Below are 17,014 nucleotides of genomic sequence, written 5' to 3' on the forward strand. Positions count from 1 at the left end.
GGTTCTGACTAATAAAAGCAATTAGTTATAGAAGCAGACACAATGACAACAGTGGGGCAATGTGAACAATGAATCTTCTAGTCCATGACTTAGATGAGGAAACGAGCTAGGCATAATCTGGTATGCAACTCACATTTGAGGAAACAAAATTTAAAATGATTCAGAGAAAAGATAGGTAGGATCCCTGGGATTAAAATTCTACAGAGAAAAGCATTCCAGGAAAAATGAGAGGTTCACAAGAATGAAATTGTGAGGACACAAACAAAAGCAGTTTTAGTGGTGAGGAAAAAGGAACATTAGTTAAAGGAAACAATGTGTAAACACATTATTTTTAATTCATAGATTTTTAAATTTTTAATTAATAATCATTTATTTTCTCCCCTCCAGTAACTTCCAGATTGGAAAATAAGAAAAAGAAAATTCTTGAAACAAATACACAAAGTCAAACAAAACAAATTCTCTCATTAGCCTGTCCAAAAATATTTACCACATTATCCACATTTAGTGAATTCTCTCTCTCTCTCTCATGATGGGGGTAGCATTGGTCCTCTAGAATCACAGTTGGTCATTGTATCAGCATTATTCATTTTTATGATGTTATAACATAAATAATTCTTCTGGTTCTTTTCCCTTCAGTTTGCATCAATTCATACAAGTGACCCCAGATTTTTCTGTGGAACTATCCCCTTCATCATTTTAAAATTTTTAATTTTTAAAACAACATACTCTAATTGATGTACCCCCTCTTAATTTTTAGTTCTTTACCACCACAAAAAGACTACTTTTTAAAAAATTGTTATTTTTTTAACATTAAAAAAATTGAGTTCCAAATTCTCTCCCTCCTTCAAGTCCCTCGCTCACCCACTAAGAAGGCAAGCAATAAATAATTAAATTAAATAATAAATTATACATGTGAAATCATGCAAAACATTTCTATATATGCCAGGTTGCCAAATAAAAGCAAGAAAATAAAGAAAGTGAGAAAATTTTATTTCAATTTGAACTCAGAGTTCATAAATTCTCTCTCCAGAGGTGGATAGCATTTTTCATTATGTTGCTGTTGTTCAGTTGTTTCAGTTGTGTCTGACTCTTTGTGACTCCATTTGGGGTTGTCTTGGCAAATATACTGAAGTGGTTTGCAATTTCTTTCTCCACATCATTTTACAGAGGAAACTGAAGGAAACTGGGTTATGAAGGGATTTGCTCAGGGTCACACAGCTAGTAAATGTTTGAGGCCGAATTTTAATTCAGGTCTTCCTGATTCCAAGTCTGGCAGTCTATCCACTGTGCCACCGAGCTTCTCTTTTTCATCATGAGTTTTTTGGAATTATGTTGGATCTTTGTAGCTAAGTTTTTCACAGTTGATCACTGTTACAATATTTCTGTTATCATGTACAACAATAATTCCCTGGTTCTGCTCACTTTACTTTGTATAATTTCATATAAGACTTCCCAGGCTTTTCTGAAAATATTCTGTACATCATTTCTAATATTCTATCACAACCATATACCACATTTGTTCATTCTTTAAGCTGCTATAAATATAGGTCAAAGTGACCTCATTTTACAGTTTCACAGCCCTTTCAATAGTTCCAAATTATTCTCCAGAATGGTTGGAGCAGTTCACAACTCTACCAACAGTTCATTAGTATACCTATTTTCCCTCATCCCCTGCTCCCATTTGTTATTTCTTATAGGTGTGAGGTGATACCTCAGAATTATTTTATTTTCATTTTTCTAATTAGTAGTAAGATCATTTTTCACATAAGTATAGATAGCTTTGATTTCTTCTTCTGAAAACTGCCTGCTCATGTCCATTGATCATTTATCAATTAAGGAATGTCTCTTATTTTTATAAATTTGACTCAGTTCCCATATATTTAAGAAATGAGGCCTTTATTGGAGAAACTTGCTGCAGTTTTTTATATTACTTCATTGTCTATGGTGCTTTTTAGCAAAATGTAGTTTCATTGATTATGTCTTTTAATTGGATCTATTTTTCTTTCTTGCTTTGTCTGAGATAATGATTGCTACCCCTTTCTTCTTTTACTTCAGCTGAAACAAAATAGATTCTCCTCTAACCCCTTATTTTAACTCTTACTCTGTGTGTCTTTCGGTTTCAAATGTGTCTCTTATAAATGACATATTTTTGGATTCTGGTTTCTAATTCATTGTGCTATCTGCTTCTGTTTTATGGGTGAGTTCATCCCATTTACATTCCCAGTTACAATTACTGTTTATTTCCTCCATCCTACTTTCTTCTGCTTATAGTCATCTCTCTTTTTTACCCTGTCCCTTCTCAAAAGTCTCTTGCTTTCTTCCTTTAACCCACCTTCTTTTTATTATACCTTTCTTTCATTTATCCCCTTCCTCTCCTATTTACCAGCTGGATAAGATAGATTTCTATACTCACCTGAGTGTGAATATTTATTCATATCTCTTTGAACAAAGTCTGATAAGAATGAACTTCAAGCATTTTGCCTCTCTCCTTGCCATTTCCCCTCTACTGTAAAAACTCTTCCTAGAATGCCTTTTTTATGTGAGATAATTTTCCCCATTCTTCCTCTTACTTCACCCTTCTCCATGTTTATCTCTCTTTCTCACTCACTCACTCACTTGTTTTTGGAGATAATTCTCACTTAATTCACTTACACCATGCCTCAGTCTATGTAGAGTCCTTCTAACCACAATAATAATGACAAAGTTCTTAGGAGTTATATAAATCATCATCCTTTATAGGAATATAAACAGTGTAACTTTATTGAGTCCCCTATGTTTTCTCTTTTATGTTTACCTTTTAATGCTTCTCTTGAGTCTTGTGTTTGAAATTCAAATTTTCTATTCTGCCCTGGTCTTTTCATTAGGAATGTTTGGAAGTCCTCTATTTCATTAAATATCCATTTTTTTCACCCAAAGTATTATATTCAGTTTTGCTGGGTATCTTTCTCTTGGTTATAATCCTAGCTCCTTTGCCTTACAGAAAAAAAAATATTCCAAATCATCTGTTCCTTTAACTTAGAAACTGTTAAATCTTGTGTGATCCTGACTGTGGATCAAAGGTATTTGAATTCTTTCTTTTTTTGGGGGGGGACAGGGCAAGGCAGTTGGGGGTAAGTGTCTTGCCTAGGGTCACACAGCTAGTAAGTGTCAAGTGTCAAGTGGTCTGAGACTGGATTTCAACTCAGGTGTTCCTGACTCCAGGGCCAATGCTTTATCCATTGCACCATTTAGCTGCTCCAGTATTTGAATTCTTTATGGCTATTTGAAATGCTTTCTCTTAGACCTGGGACCTCAGGAATTTGACTGTAATATTCTTGAGAGTTTTCATTTTGGGATCTCTTTCAGGAGGTTTTGGTAGATTCAATTTCTCTTTTACCATATGGATCTAGGATATTGGGGCAATTTGCCTTTATAATTTCTTGAAATATGATGTGTAGAATTTTTTCTTATTCATGGCTTTCAGGTAGTCCAATAATTCTGAAATCATCTCTGGTCTAGTTTTTTCTGATGAGATATTTCTCATTTTTCTATTTTTAAATTCTTTTGACTTTATTGTTTCTTGAAGTCTCATGGAATCCTTAGCTTCCACTTGCCCAATTCTAATTTTTGAAGAATTATTTTCTTCAGTTAGATTTTTGTACTTATTTTTCCATTTGGCTAATTCTGCTTTTTAAGGAATTCTTTTCTTTATTGAATTTTTGTACCTCTTCTGTCAAGGTATTTATTCTGATTTTGTAATTTTCTTTTATCACTCTCATTTATTTCTTCATTTTTTCCTCTATCCCTGTTGTCTCTTTCTTTAAGTCTTGTAGAAATTCTTATTTGGCTTGTATCCAACTAATATTTTTCTATGAGGCTTTGATTGCAGCTGTTTTCACATTGTTATTTTCTTTTTGAGTTTGTCTTAGTCTTCTCTGCCATTGTCATATATTTTAATGGTTGTGTCTTTTTTTTTCCTGTTTACTTATTTTTCCAGTCTATTTCTTGACTTTAAACTTTATTTAAAAGTTGGGCTCCGCTCACCTGTGGGTTTGGAAACACTGTCCCAATCTTCAGGCTTTTTCTCATTGATCTTTTTTCTGAGCTAGTTCTGGGGCTCTGCAAGTTTTAGCTGCTTCCAAGGTGGTGTGATTCAGGGAGAGGTGTTTTCTTGGTGTATAGTCTGGTCTTTATTGAGGAAGGGCCCTTATTATCCTGTAATCACAAGGGCTAGCACTCCTCTCAATTCTAGAACTGTGTGAAGGCCCACTGCTTTCCTGCAGTCCCAAGAGTTACTGCTTCTTTTTTTGTCTTGCAACTACAACCAGGGCCACTTCTCCCTTATGATTGACCACAAGCACTCCTCCCCGCCTTGGAACTGAGACCCAGAACTGTGTATGGGTGATTTAGTTGTCAAACAGCACCAGGTCTTGCACTCTGTGACAGCAGAAGGTACTTTGTAATCTCTTTCTGATTAGTTTCCAACCCCCTTATCATTTTTGGGGCTAAGAGCTCCAAATGTTGCTGCTACTGTTGTCATAGTCTACATGACCCACCTCTTGCAATGCTGCTTTATGCACTCAGGTAGACCTCCTCTCTGATGTTACTGATCTCTCCTGTCTATCTCCAAAGTTGCCTTAGATTGGAATAATGTCCCACGCTGACCTTTTGTTGGCACAGGGTGTACTCTGCCACTTCAGAAATCTGTTTGAGATGCTATTTTAAAGTTATTTGGAGGGGAATATTAGGAGAGTTAGATTGGGTTGTTATCTCTATTCCTCTCTCTTGCATCTGGACTTATAAGGGCACACCCACACATACATATACATACATATATACATACATACATATATGTGTATGTGTGTGTGTATGATTTTCTTTTTTTTTAATCTATTTGAGGAATCAGCCTAGAGAAAACACGTCCAAAATGTGGAATAACGGTAGATAAAAGAGACTGATTATAAAATCATAGCATATTCCTGTGAGAGGCAAACACATTCTGAGTAAAGATTATTTCATTCTTTTTGCAGGTATAGTCAGAGCTTACAACAAAGCCTGGTACATAGATGATGCTTAGTAAGTACTTGTTGATTGATTGCTTTTTTTTTTAACTGGACCTTTGATTTCCTTGGTATAGGAATCTTGTACTTAGGGTGAATAACTTCTATCAATATTGGTCTCAATCTTCATTACAACTTATAGTCTTAGACAAATGCTTGAAGGCCCTGAGTTGTCAAGTGAGTGACCTGGGTCACAAAGCCAGTACATCAGTAGTTTGGTCAGTTAACAGGTAAGTAAGCATTTATTAAGCATGCACTATTTGGCAGCCATTGTGCTAAGCACTGGAATACTAAGAAATGTAACAATATAGGTTTGCCCTCAAAGAGCTCTCCTTTTAATGGGGGAGACAATCTGCATACAAATATGCAAATATTTGTGTGTATACATCTCTCTCTCTATAAGCATATATAAGCATATATATATATATATATATGTACACATATATTTATATATCTTCCCTTGTAAAAGATGGGGTTGGGGTGTGTGTCAAAGGTGTAAGTGGAACTCAGTTTTTTATGATGCAGGTGCCAGTTCTCCACTATGCAATGTAGTTTCTTGTTAGGGAGATTGGAGACAAGCGAGTAGAACAAAAATTGCACTTTTATCTATACAGAGGAAAGAGGAGAATCTGTGAAGTGAGAAGTCCATGGCTCAAAGTGGATGGTTCAATGTGCAACCTTAATACAGTGTTTACTACCTCCGTGTCTGTATAACAACCTTTTCCATAAGGCAAGGGGATATAATTGTGGTTGGGATAACTTTAAGATCCTCCAATTGTTTTGTTAAAATGGAGAATTTAGGCACTTTGATACCTTATGGCTATCCATTTTAATTGGTTATTTTCACAGAATCTAGAGCTGCAGAACATGTTAGAGATCAATTGGTTCACCACCCCCTTTGTCCAACAGAAGAGGAAACAGAAGTCATACAGTAAATACTGACAAACTAGGAATCAAACCCAAATCTCCTGACTTCTTTGATTACTCCACTCTGTGTGTCTCTTTTTGCCTTTGCTGCTGCTTCTTTCTTAATTTCCTGTTGTCTGGTCACTGGCCACTGGTGATTGGAAGGGACTTCATAGCCCCAGGGTCAGCTCTTCATAAAGAGGCTTGCTAGGAATATGTTCTAACATTTCATAATCAATGCCAAGGACTGACCTAACATTTTCCATATACAAATGGAAGGTTCATCCACCAAAAAAAAAAGCCATTTGTATCGGTCAAGCCTTCCTGTCATTGCCAAGTAGATAGATTACTCCCCTCAAGATGAGGATCTGTGTACCAAATAGTTGAGTCAGTGGCTTTTGTGCAGGTCTCAGTCAACAAACACTTATTAAACTGTGTGCTTGGGACTGTGCTAAAAGCACTGAGGATAATTTCTAGTCATGGAGAACAGGCAGAGAAAAATGTCCAGAGCGGAGAGAAGGATTATCTTGTTTGTGGAACTTCCAAAAGGTCAGTGTCACTGGATCAAAAAAGTACATGTTGGGATATAAAGTGTAAGAAGAAGGGAAAGGTAGGAAAGGGCTAGGCTAAGAAGAGCTTTGAATGCCAAGCAAAGCATTTTGTATTTGATCCTGGAAACAACAGGTAGTCACTGGAATGTATTGAGTGGGGGGGGGGAAGGAGGGGTTAATTGGATCTACATTTTGGGAAAATCACTTTTGTGACTGAATGGAGGATACACTGGAACAGGGAGAGACTTGAGACAGACAGACCTATCAACCAGCTATTACAATAGTTTAGGCATGAAGTGATCAGGTTTTGTTCTACAGTGGTAGCAGTTAAAGAGAAGAGAAGGGAATATATTTGAGAGATGGTGTGAAGGTGAAATTTATAGGACTTGGCAACATATTGGATGTGTGTGTGTGGGGTGAAAGATAGTGTGGAGTCCAGGATGACTCCTAGGTTGTGAGCCTGGTGGACTGGGTGGATGGTGTACTCTATAATAATAAGGAAGGAAAAGGGGAGGGGTAAGATTTAGGGGGAAAGATAATAAGTTCTGTTTTGGACATGTTGAGTTTAAGATGTCTGCTAGATACCTAATTTGAGATGTCTGAAAGGCAATTAGAGATGAGAGATTGGAGAACAAAAGAGAGTTTGGGTCATGATAGCTAGATTTAAGAATCATCAGAGATGGTAATTAAATCTGTGAGAGCTGATGAGATTGCCAATGAAGTATTAGAAAAGGAGAAGAGAAAAGGGCTCAGGACGGAACCCTGAGGGACACCTATGGTTAGAGAGTGTGATCTGAAAGGGGTTGTAACAAAGGAGACAGAGAGGGATCAGTCAAAGATGTAGGAGGAGAACCAGGAGAAAGTGGTGTTTCAAAAATCCTGAGAGAAGAGTTTGAAAAGGAGACAATGATCAATGGAGTCAAAGGTTGCTTGGAGGTCAAGGAAAATGAGGAGTGAGAAAAGGCTATTGGATTAGACAACTAAGACATTATTAGTTACTTTGGAGAGAGGAGTTTCAGTGGAATGATAAGACTGAAAGTCAGATTGCAGGGAGTTAAGAACAGAATGAGAGAAGAAGTGGAAGGACCTGTTGTAGTCAGTATTTTTTGAGGAGTTTAGTTGCAAGAGGAACCCTAGGGATGCTAATAAAGTTTTTAGAAATACAATGAGTCATTGACATTTCCACCTTAAGAATGTAGTAGTCTCAATCAAAAGTAATGTGGTATGGTAGAAAGTATGTTGGATTAGGAGTCTAGAGGACCAGAGTTCAAATACTAGCTTTTCTACTTGCAAAATATATGGTTTTGGGCAACTCACTCACCCTCTCTGAGACTTGGTTTCTTTCTTTTAAAAGATCATTAATTTTCAAAAACATTTATTATCTCTGTCTCCAACTCCTTCCTTCCTAATTGAACAATTAAGAATAAAAAATAAAATCCTTATAACAAATAAATGTAGTCCAGCAAAACAAATTTCCACATTGGGCATGTCCAAAATGTGTATCTCATTCATTTTAAGTTTATCACTTAGGTGGGTTTTTTGTTTCATCTTCAATCCTCTGGACACATGGTTTACTATTGCAAAGATCTAAAGTTCTTCATTGTTATTTTTTTCCTTTAATGCTTTTGTCACTGTATACATTGATGTAGTTTTCTTTATTTCACACTGTATCAATTCAGAGAGGTTTTCTCAGTTTCTTCTGAAATTTTTAATTTTTTCATTTCTTATGGCACAATAATATTACATTTCATTTATATATTATAAATTGTTTAACATCCAATAGGCATGCACCTTCTTGGTTTCCTGTTTTGATTATTATGAAAAAAGATGTCAAAATATTTTGCATATAGTTGCTTTCTTCTTTCTTCTTTTTTTCTTTTTGTGGTATAGGCTTAGAGTGATGTATCACTGGGTAAGCGGTAATACATAGTTGAGTAACTTCTAGAACATAATTCCAAGTTGTTTTCCATAATGGATGGACAAATTCACAGCTCTCCTAACAGTGCAAAAGTGTGACATTTGTGTGCTGTTGGGAAAGTTGTGAATTTGTGTATGATGTGTATGAGGGACAATCTCAGATTTGTTTTAATTTGTATTTCTTTAATTATTAATCAATTGAAACATGTATCTTTGGTTGTTGATAGCTTGGGTTTCTTCCTTTGAAAAATACCTGTTACATACATACATACGTACATACACATATGTATGTATACACATATGTACATATGATCTGAGACTTTTATTGGTGAAACTTATTATAATATTTTTTGCCAGTTAATCATTTTCCTTTTAATTTTTATCACTCTATTTTTATTTGTGCAAAGAGCCTTAAATTCTTCATTTATAAATGGTGTTGAACTAGATGAGTACTGAAGGCCTCTACTGGCTTTAAAGAAATAGTGGCACCTGATTTTTCTCTAAATCTAAGAATACATTTAGGCTTTAAAAAATAAAACTTTGTTTCTCAGTTCTAAGGTTGTTTGTTTGTTTACACACACTTGCTTCTGGCCCATCAACCAAGTATTTATTATAAAGCTACTATGAGAAAGGCTTGTGATTTGTGCTGAGGATACAAAAACAAAGTGAAAAAGTCTTGACCTTAGGAAGGTTACTATCTGCTGAACAGGGGAGATGCAACTCCTAAATAGAAAAGGATATGCATGATATTTGGAGAAGAGAAAGAGTACTTCAAACCCAAGGGAATCAGAAGAGGGCTTCTATAGGAGTTTGTGTATGAACAGGACATTGAAGCAAGCCAGAGATCCTAAATGAGAGAGGTGCTTACTATCCATATAGCCAGTACCTAAGGACAGGCCTTTATCCCTTCTTGCCTTAACTAGTGCAGTGGCCTAATAGTTGGTCTCTTCATGTCAGATCTTTCCCAAACAGATCCATGTTTCATCTACTTGACAATATTATTTTGCTTACACTTAGATTGGACAATGTCCTTCTCTTGCTCAGTGAAATTCACGAGCTCTCTAGAGTATCTAAGATAAACTTGTGCTCTTATCTGTCTTTCCCCTACCTATCTTTTGTGTCTCGTTATACATGGATTCCTTTCTGGCACTCTGTAGTCCAGCCAAATTTGCTTTTTTTTGTTCCTCACACAAGTCACTTCACCTTCCATCTTTCTGATTTTGTACTGGCCTTCCTTGTCCATGGAAGGTGCCCTCTCCTCACCTCAGCTTCACACAATTTTTCATTTTTGAAGAACTTTTGAAAAACTTAAGAAAACAACAGAAACAACAAAAAAGGACTCTGTCCAAGCACATAAAACCTTTCCTCATCCCCCAACTGTGAAGTCCCTCTTCCTCTTTTGTATCAGAATATCTGGTGTTCATTGTGGTTTTTTTCACAGATACACATGTATATGTACACACACACACATGCACACACACATATGAATATATGTACATGTTTTCTCCTCCAGAAGAATGAAAGACTATTCCATTTTTTATCTATGTTCAGCATAACACAATGACTGATACATAGTAGGTACTTAATAATGCTTGTTGATTAAGAAGAAAGACATCAAGGTATATGGTCATTCATGTGAGTACAAATGATACTACCAGGAGAAACATAAAAGGTATTGAGAAAGATTATAAAGTCTTTGGCAAGAAACTGAAGACTAAGGGGACATGAGTTTGTGTTTTCCTAACTGTTTGGGAGCTACCATATAATCCTCACTGATTGGAAGCAAGGAATGGAGAAGAAAAAGTTAAATTAGGAAGTAAAAAACTGGCTAAGAAGGTGGTATCTGTGAATTAAATTTGGACTTCTGGCCAGAAGAGAAAAAACATCTAACAAAGGTTGATAAGATTACATGTACAGAGTCTTACAAATCTAATCAAAAATAGCTTTAAATTAACAAAGAATGGGGATGAGAGAGGGAGAATGCTTCCTATGGATTTCCTCTAAGTTAGGTATAAAAGGTAGTATTTACAAAAAAGGAAAAAAGAAAAGGAAAATCCAAGAAAATAATTAGTAGTAAAAATCATAACCTCAAGTATCTATACACAAATTAAAAGAGTTTAGGTCATAATAAGAGGAACTAGATTGCCTAATGTAAGGAGAAAAAATGATCTTGTAGGTACTGAGAATTCATGGGGTAAAACTAATGACTCAACTTTGTCTTATTCAAAAGAAATAGGGTAGGGAAAATGGGGCTCTGTGTGTGCATATGTGTGCCTGTGCGTGAGTGTGAGCATGTGTGTGTGTGTGTGTGTGTGTGTGTGTGTGTGTGTGTGCACATCCAGGAACCAGAAGAGAAAAGAAATATAAAAAATATTTAGGGCAAGGTCAACGGAGCAAGAAACAAGAATTATTTTATAATTGACGTATGTTACAGAACATCTGAATGAAAAGAGGAAATAGAAAAGGAATTTGGACAACTAATCAAAGGTTTGGCATAAAGGCATTGCATGGTAGTGATAGGGAATTTTGATTATCCGGGCATCTATTCCAGCTTTCTCTTTGCCAAATACTGATCAACTAATAACTTCTTGACTTTCATTAGAGATAAGTTCATTTTTCAAAAGGCTGAAGGATCACCAAGGGAGGATTCTGATCTGGATCTCACTCCCACTTGAAGGGAGGGAGTAATTGCTGGTATGAAATGATTTGAAACCTTAAAGGAAGAGACTAATCAATCCCTCATAGAGGCTGTGATACAGTAGGAAAGGAAATTTAGAGATAGTCTGACTTGTACCTTACATTTTGGAAAAGCAGGTTCTAAAGGGTTTAAAACAAAACTAGATAAGATCCCATCAAGTAAAATGTTTCAGGGGAAGTCATTCCAGGAGAGACAGGAGTTACTGAAGATGAAATTCTTCAGACATTTGTTATTGTTTTTGAGTCATTTTCATTCACGTCTAACTCTTCATGAACCTATTTGGGGTTTTCTTGGCAAAGATATTGGATTTCTTTGTCATTTCCTTCTATAGATCATTTTGCAGATGAGAAAACTGAGGAAAATGGGATTAAGTGACTTGCCCAAGATCACACAGCTAGTAAGTGTCAGAGGCCAGATTTGAACTCAGGAAGATGAGTCATCCTGACTCCAGTCCTGGCACTCTCGCCATTGTACCACCTAGCTGCCCTTAAAGGACATAAAGAAAAACAATTCTAATGAGGAAGATAAAAATTGGATTTTTCCAAAGAGACTAATTAGAAGCAATAGGAAAGGTAATGACCAACAGATTATAAAAAAGTATAGAAGGAAGCAAAACAAGTAAGAGAGGATAAATATGAGGACTGCATTGTCTGATAAAAATAATGTTAAGAACCAAAGCTGAGTGCAACGAAGGAATTTAAAAACAACAAAAACAGTGACTTATTTTTTTAGCTATGTTGAGAGAAAATGGATGTTTAATTTTTTGTACTTATTTACAAAAAAATCAACCTCACAAGTATATGATGGAAAAGCCATGTTTAGACAGGCAATGCTTGAGCAAAGATATGGATTTCTTAGTATAACAGAAGCTCAATATGAGCCAGGAGTGTGATGCAACAGCCACAAAAGCCACAGGGCTTTTTTGAATGGCAGAGTTTCCAGGAGCAGAGAACTGATAGTCCCACTGTACTCTGCCATCATCAGAACTGATCTGGAGCACTGTCTTCAGTTCTAGGTATCATGGTTTAAGAAAGACGTTAATGAATTGGATAATGTCTGGAGGAGGGTAAGCAAAATGGAGAGTAAGTCAGACCACAGGCATTTATTAAGCACTTACTATGTGTCACACATGGTGCTGAGGAGTCAATAAAAAGCAAAATTAGTGAAAGGCACTGGATCTATGTCATATGAGGACTGAATGAAAGAACTGTGAAAGTTTTGCCTGGAGAAGAGACGACACCAGTGGGATTGGGGCAGAGCATGATAACCATCTTCAAATATATGAAGGATTGTGATGTGGAAGAGTCAGTTCAGTCAGTCAACATGCATTTATTAAAAATTTATCATGTACCAGGTGCTGTGCTAAGCAGTAAGAATACAGATATAAACAAAGAGAAAGCCCCTGCCCTCAAGGAGGCTCTGGCCTGGGTGCTCTATTTAAAATGGAAGTTCCAAGAGGAGCCATCTAACCATAGGCAAGGGTTGAGGTGATCTTGCAGGTTAAAGAAGTTTCTGGTACATGATAGAGAAGTTTGGTAAGAAACAGCCTAGTGGGAGATGAGGTAATAGATTTTTTTTTTTTTGTTAGATTCTCAAAGGCTAGAACCAGGAGTTATGGGGGAAAACCAGTGGCAAAGAAGCCAACTACCAAACATTCCAATTCAGGCTTGATGACAGGGAAAGTTTCCTAAGAATTAAACATGTCTAAAAGTGGAATGGGCTGCCTCAATAAATGGTGGATTTCCACTTCTTGGAGGTGTTCAAGGAGGGGGCTGGATAACCATTTTTCCAAGTGTTTATTCATATGTGATTTGTCTTCATGGCTGCTTCCCACTCTCAAATTCTATGATCCTGTTATTCTGTGAAGTCCCCAAATGAAGCACAGCTTCTGCAAAGGCCCAAAGGCAGGAGGTAAAATTCTGAGCTTGAGGAACAGTGACTAGGCTAGTTTAATTGGATCATAGAGTCCTTGATCAAAGACCATAAAGGAAGGGAAAATGGTGAGTGAATAGAACCTGCTGCTCATATATTCATGCCAAGTCATCAAAATCAGGGAAGAGGAAGAGCTGAACCTCCAAAAACCAAAGCCCCTGCAATGTTTACCCTTAAATGACTACAGTTGCAGAGTCATAGTATAACTGCAGACAAAAGAAAAAAGAAAAGCAAGAGTGGAGAAGTCTCTTAGATATTAGATTCTCTTGACTAGCCCTCTTATCATAGCAGCAATTACACATAGCCAAACCTCAGCCTTAGATCACTCCAACCATTTGCTGCCTTCATTCCTATGCTTGTGAAGCTGAAGGAAGGTGGAGAACATTACACAACCATTCTGACTGGGTGCACTACAAATGTATGCTATACAACCTCAGCTGGCCCTGACTGCTGCTAGGCAATCACACTACACCTCCCTTATCAACTCACTATCTCACTCTCTGTAGCAGATCTTCCAAAGTTTTTTGAGCCTCTTCAAACCTCTAATGGTTCTGCTTCCCTCCCTCTCTCAACTGAGAAATTTGCCTCACATTTTAAAGAAAAAAAAAGACCATTTTTGGTGAACTCCATCTTCTCCCTTCTTTCTCATCTCTTTTCACTGAGATGCCTTCTGCCATTTTCTCATCCTTTACTCCTTTTTCATATGATGAACCTTTCCACTGGTTTAAGCAATCCTATTTCATCCCATTTTCTCTAATAGATCACCCACATCATTTCCACTCTTTTACTTATTTTCAATCTCTCCCTGTTTACTGACTCATTTCCTACTTTCTACAAACATGCCTTTGCCTCCTAAAATAAATAAAACATAAAAAACCCTTACTTGATCCACCCATGCCCTCTAGCTACTATCCTACATCTCTTCTTTCCTTTGTAGCTAAATTCCTCAAAAAAGTCACCTACATTAGGTACCTCCATTTCCTCTTCTCTTAGTCTCTTTTTAATCCCTCACAATATACTTACTAATGATCTCTAAGTTGCCAAATTGAATAGTGTTTTCTTAATTTTCATTCCCCATGATTTTTGATGCTTATGACACTGTTGATTCCTCTCTCCTTTCCTCCTTAATACCCTTCTCTCTAGGTTTTCAGCAGACCACTTTCTCCTGGTTCTCTTCCTCACTGTCTGAACAGTCATTTGTTTCTTTTGTTGGATCCTCTTCCAGATCACATCCTCTAACCATAGTGTCACTCAGGATTCTGTCCTGGGCCTTCTTCTTTTCTCTATACTACTTTACCCCCATCATCCCCACTCTATACTTTACTATAATATAGTATACTATACTTTATACTATACTTCTTTACTTTAATTGGTGATTTCTATACTATACCACTAAACATGACACTGTGACATGATGTTATGGCAATGAATTTTTTTTAAATCATATACTTCTACACCACTTTAATTGGTGATTTCATTAACTTTCAAGGATTAGTTACCATCTCCATGCTAACCATTCTCAAGTCTACATATTAAGCCCCAAACTATCTACTGATCTCCAATCTCACATCTACAACTGCCTTTCAGACATCTTAAACTAGATATCCAGTAGGGTTCTTAAGGGCAGATAGATAATGCAGTGTGGAAAGAGTGCCAAGCTTGGAGTCAGGAAGACTTAACTTCCTGAGTTCAAATCCAGCCGCAAACACTAACTTGCAGTGTAACCTTGGGCGAGTCACTTAACCCTATTTGCCTCAATTTCCTTGTCTGTGAAATGAGCTGGAGAAGAAAAAGACAAACCACTCCAATATTTTTGCTAAGACAGCCCCAAGCAGGGCCACAAAGAGTTAGTCATGACCAAACAACAACAAACCCCAAATCTAGAGAGTATTTTAGACTATGGTTTAATTTCTTCTCCTTCTCTACTGCTAACTATGATCGAATGGTTGTTTTTCTCTCAAGCTTTTTATCATCCATCTTCCATAACCATTGTTGGTCAGAATTTACTTCAGAAAAATACTTTCTTTGTAGTTTTCCCCACATTTTGTAGGTTGAAATTTTCTTTAAGACAGTTAATAACTTATTAGCCGATCTGTTTTTGACAAAGAGAACACTGGAAAAGGTTATGATTTAAAAAAAATCATTGTGGGGCAGCTAGGTGGGGCAGTGGATAGAGCACTGGCCCTAGAGTCAGGAGGACCTGAATCCAAATTTGGCCTCAGACACATAGTACTTACTAGCTGTGTGATCCTGGGCAAGTCACTTAACCCCATTGCCTAGCAAAAAGCAAAAACAAACAAACAAACAAACAAAATTCATTGCCATAACATCATGCCATAGTATCATGTTTATGTTACATTTCTTGACCCCCTTGTCTAATTCCTGCTTTTGTCCAGGTAGTCCATAGCATAGTCTCTTGAAAATTTCCATTGTTTCTCCTGTTAACTCAAACACTCTCTCCAATATTTCTGTTCTTAAACACCCTGTTTTCTTTATGTGTTATATCTTTAAAAATTACAATGATACTCCTGTGCCTCTTTTATTTATTTTATTCCTTCCAGAAATATATTTCCAGTATTCTTATCCTCCAAAGACTCAACCTTTTGACATCAAATTTGTTGCTTTATATTAGGTTTTCTTGTTCACTTATTTATTGATGGGAATGAATAATTATATAGTAAGTTGATGTTTATACACTTTACACTTGAACCTGCGGTTTTACAAATGAGGAAACTGAGACCTGAGATGTTAACTTGACCTTGTTCCTACAACTGCTATAAAAGACAGTATTCAGAGATAAATATTTCTAAGCTTTTAAGTCTACACTGTTTAAATAACTTTCTAAGGCTATGAATTTTATTGTTGGTTATTTTTTCCCATTAATTATCAAATCATTCTTTTATTCTTCTACTTTATGTTATTTCTCCTTGCAGTATGCTGTCTAGTTTAGCACACATAGAGTGATTTCTGTAAATTTGTGGCTTCATCAATATATGGACGTTTCCTAAGGCATTCATGGGTTAAATGATTTGCCCAAGTTATCATGGTTAATAGGTGTTAGAGGCTGGACTGGAACCCAGTTGATTATTATGCCAAGGCCAGCTCTGTATTCACTCTGCTATGCTGCCTCTCTTAATGTATGCACATACTTGAGTGCATATTTATTTAAATTTTTCTCTCTCCTTTTTTATTTTGTAAATTTAACATTTTTTCTAATTACATGTAAAAAACAATTTTAACATTCATTATAAAAAAAATCTTGAGTTCCAAGTTTTCTTCCTTCATCTCTTTGCCCTTCATTGAGAAAGTAATAAATTTAATATAGGTTATATGTGTACAGTCACACAAAACATTTCCATATTAGTCACATTGTGAAAGAAAACAGATTAACTCCCTGTTCCACCCCCCAGAATAAAGTAAAAAGTAGTATGCTCATTCAGACTCCTTTGGTTCTTTCTCTGGAGGTGAATAGCATTTTTTGAAAAAACTGTAAAATGTCAGAAATTGTCTTGTGTCTTTGTATTGCAGAAAATAGCTATGTCATTCACAGTTGATCATTGTATGATGGGTTCCTCTGTGTAATGTTGTCCTGGTTCTGCTTACTTGACTGCATCAGTTCATGTAAGTCTTTCCAGATTTTTCTGAAAGCACCCTGCTCATCATTTCTCATAGCACTGCAGTATTTTATCAAAATCATATACCACAATTTGTTCAGCCACTCTGCTGTTGTTGGGCTTCCCCTCAATTTCCAATTCTTTGTCACCCCAAAGAGAACTGCTATAAACATTTTTGTACATATAGTTCTCTTTTTAAAATTTCTTTGTGTTATAAAACTAGTAGTGGTATTGGTGGGTTAAAGGGTATGCACAGTTTCATAGCCCTTTGGGCATAATTTCAAATTGCTCTCCAGAATGGTTGGATCAGTTCCCAACTCCACCAACAGTGCATTAGTGTTCCAATTTTTCCACATC

This window comes from Vombatus ursinus, unplaced genomic scaffold (genome assembly GCF_900497805.2).
Source record: "Vombatus ursinus unplaced genomic scaffold, bare-nosed wombat genome assembly UNPS02009573.1, whole genome shotgun sequence".
In the NCBI taxonomy this organism is placed as follows: Eukaryota; Metazoa; Chordata; class Mammalia; order Diprotodontia; family Vombatidae; genus Vombatus; species Vombatus ursinus.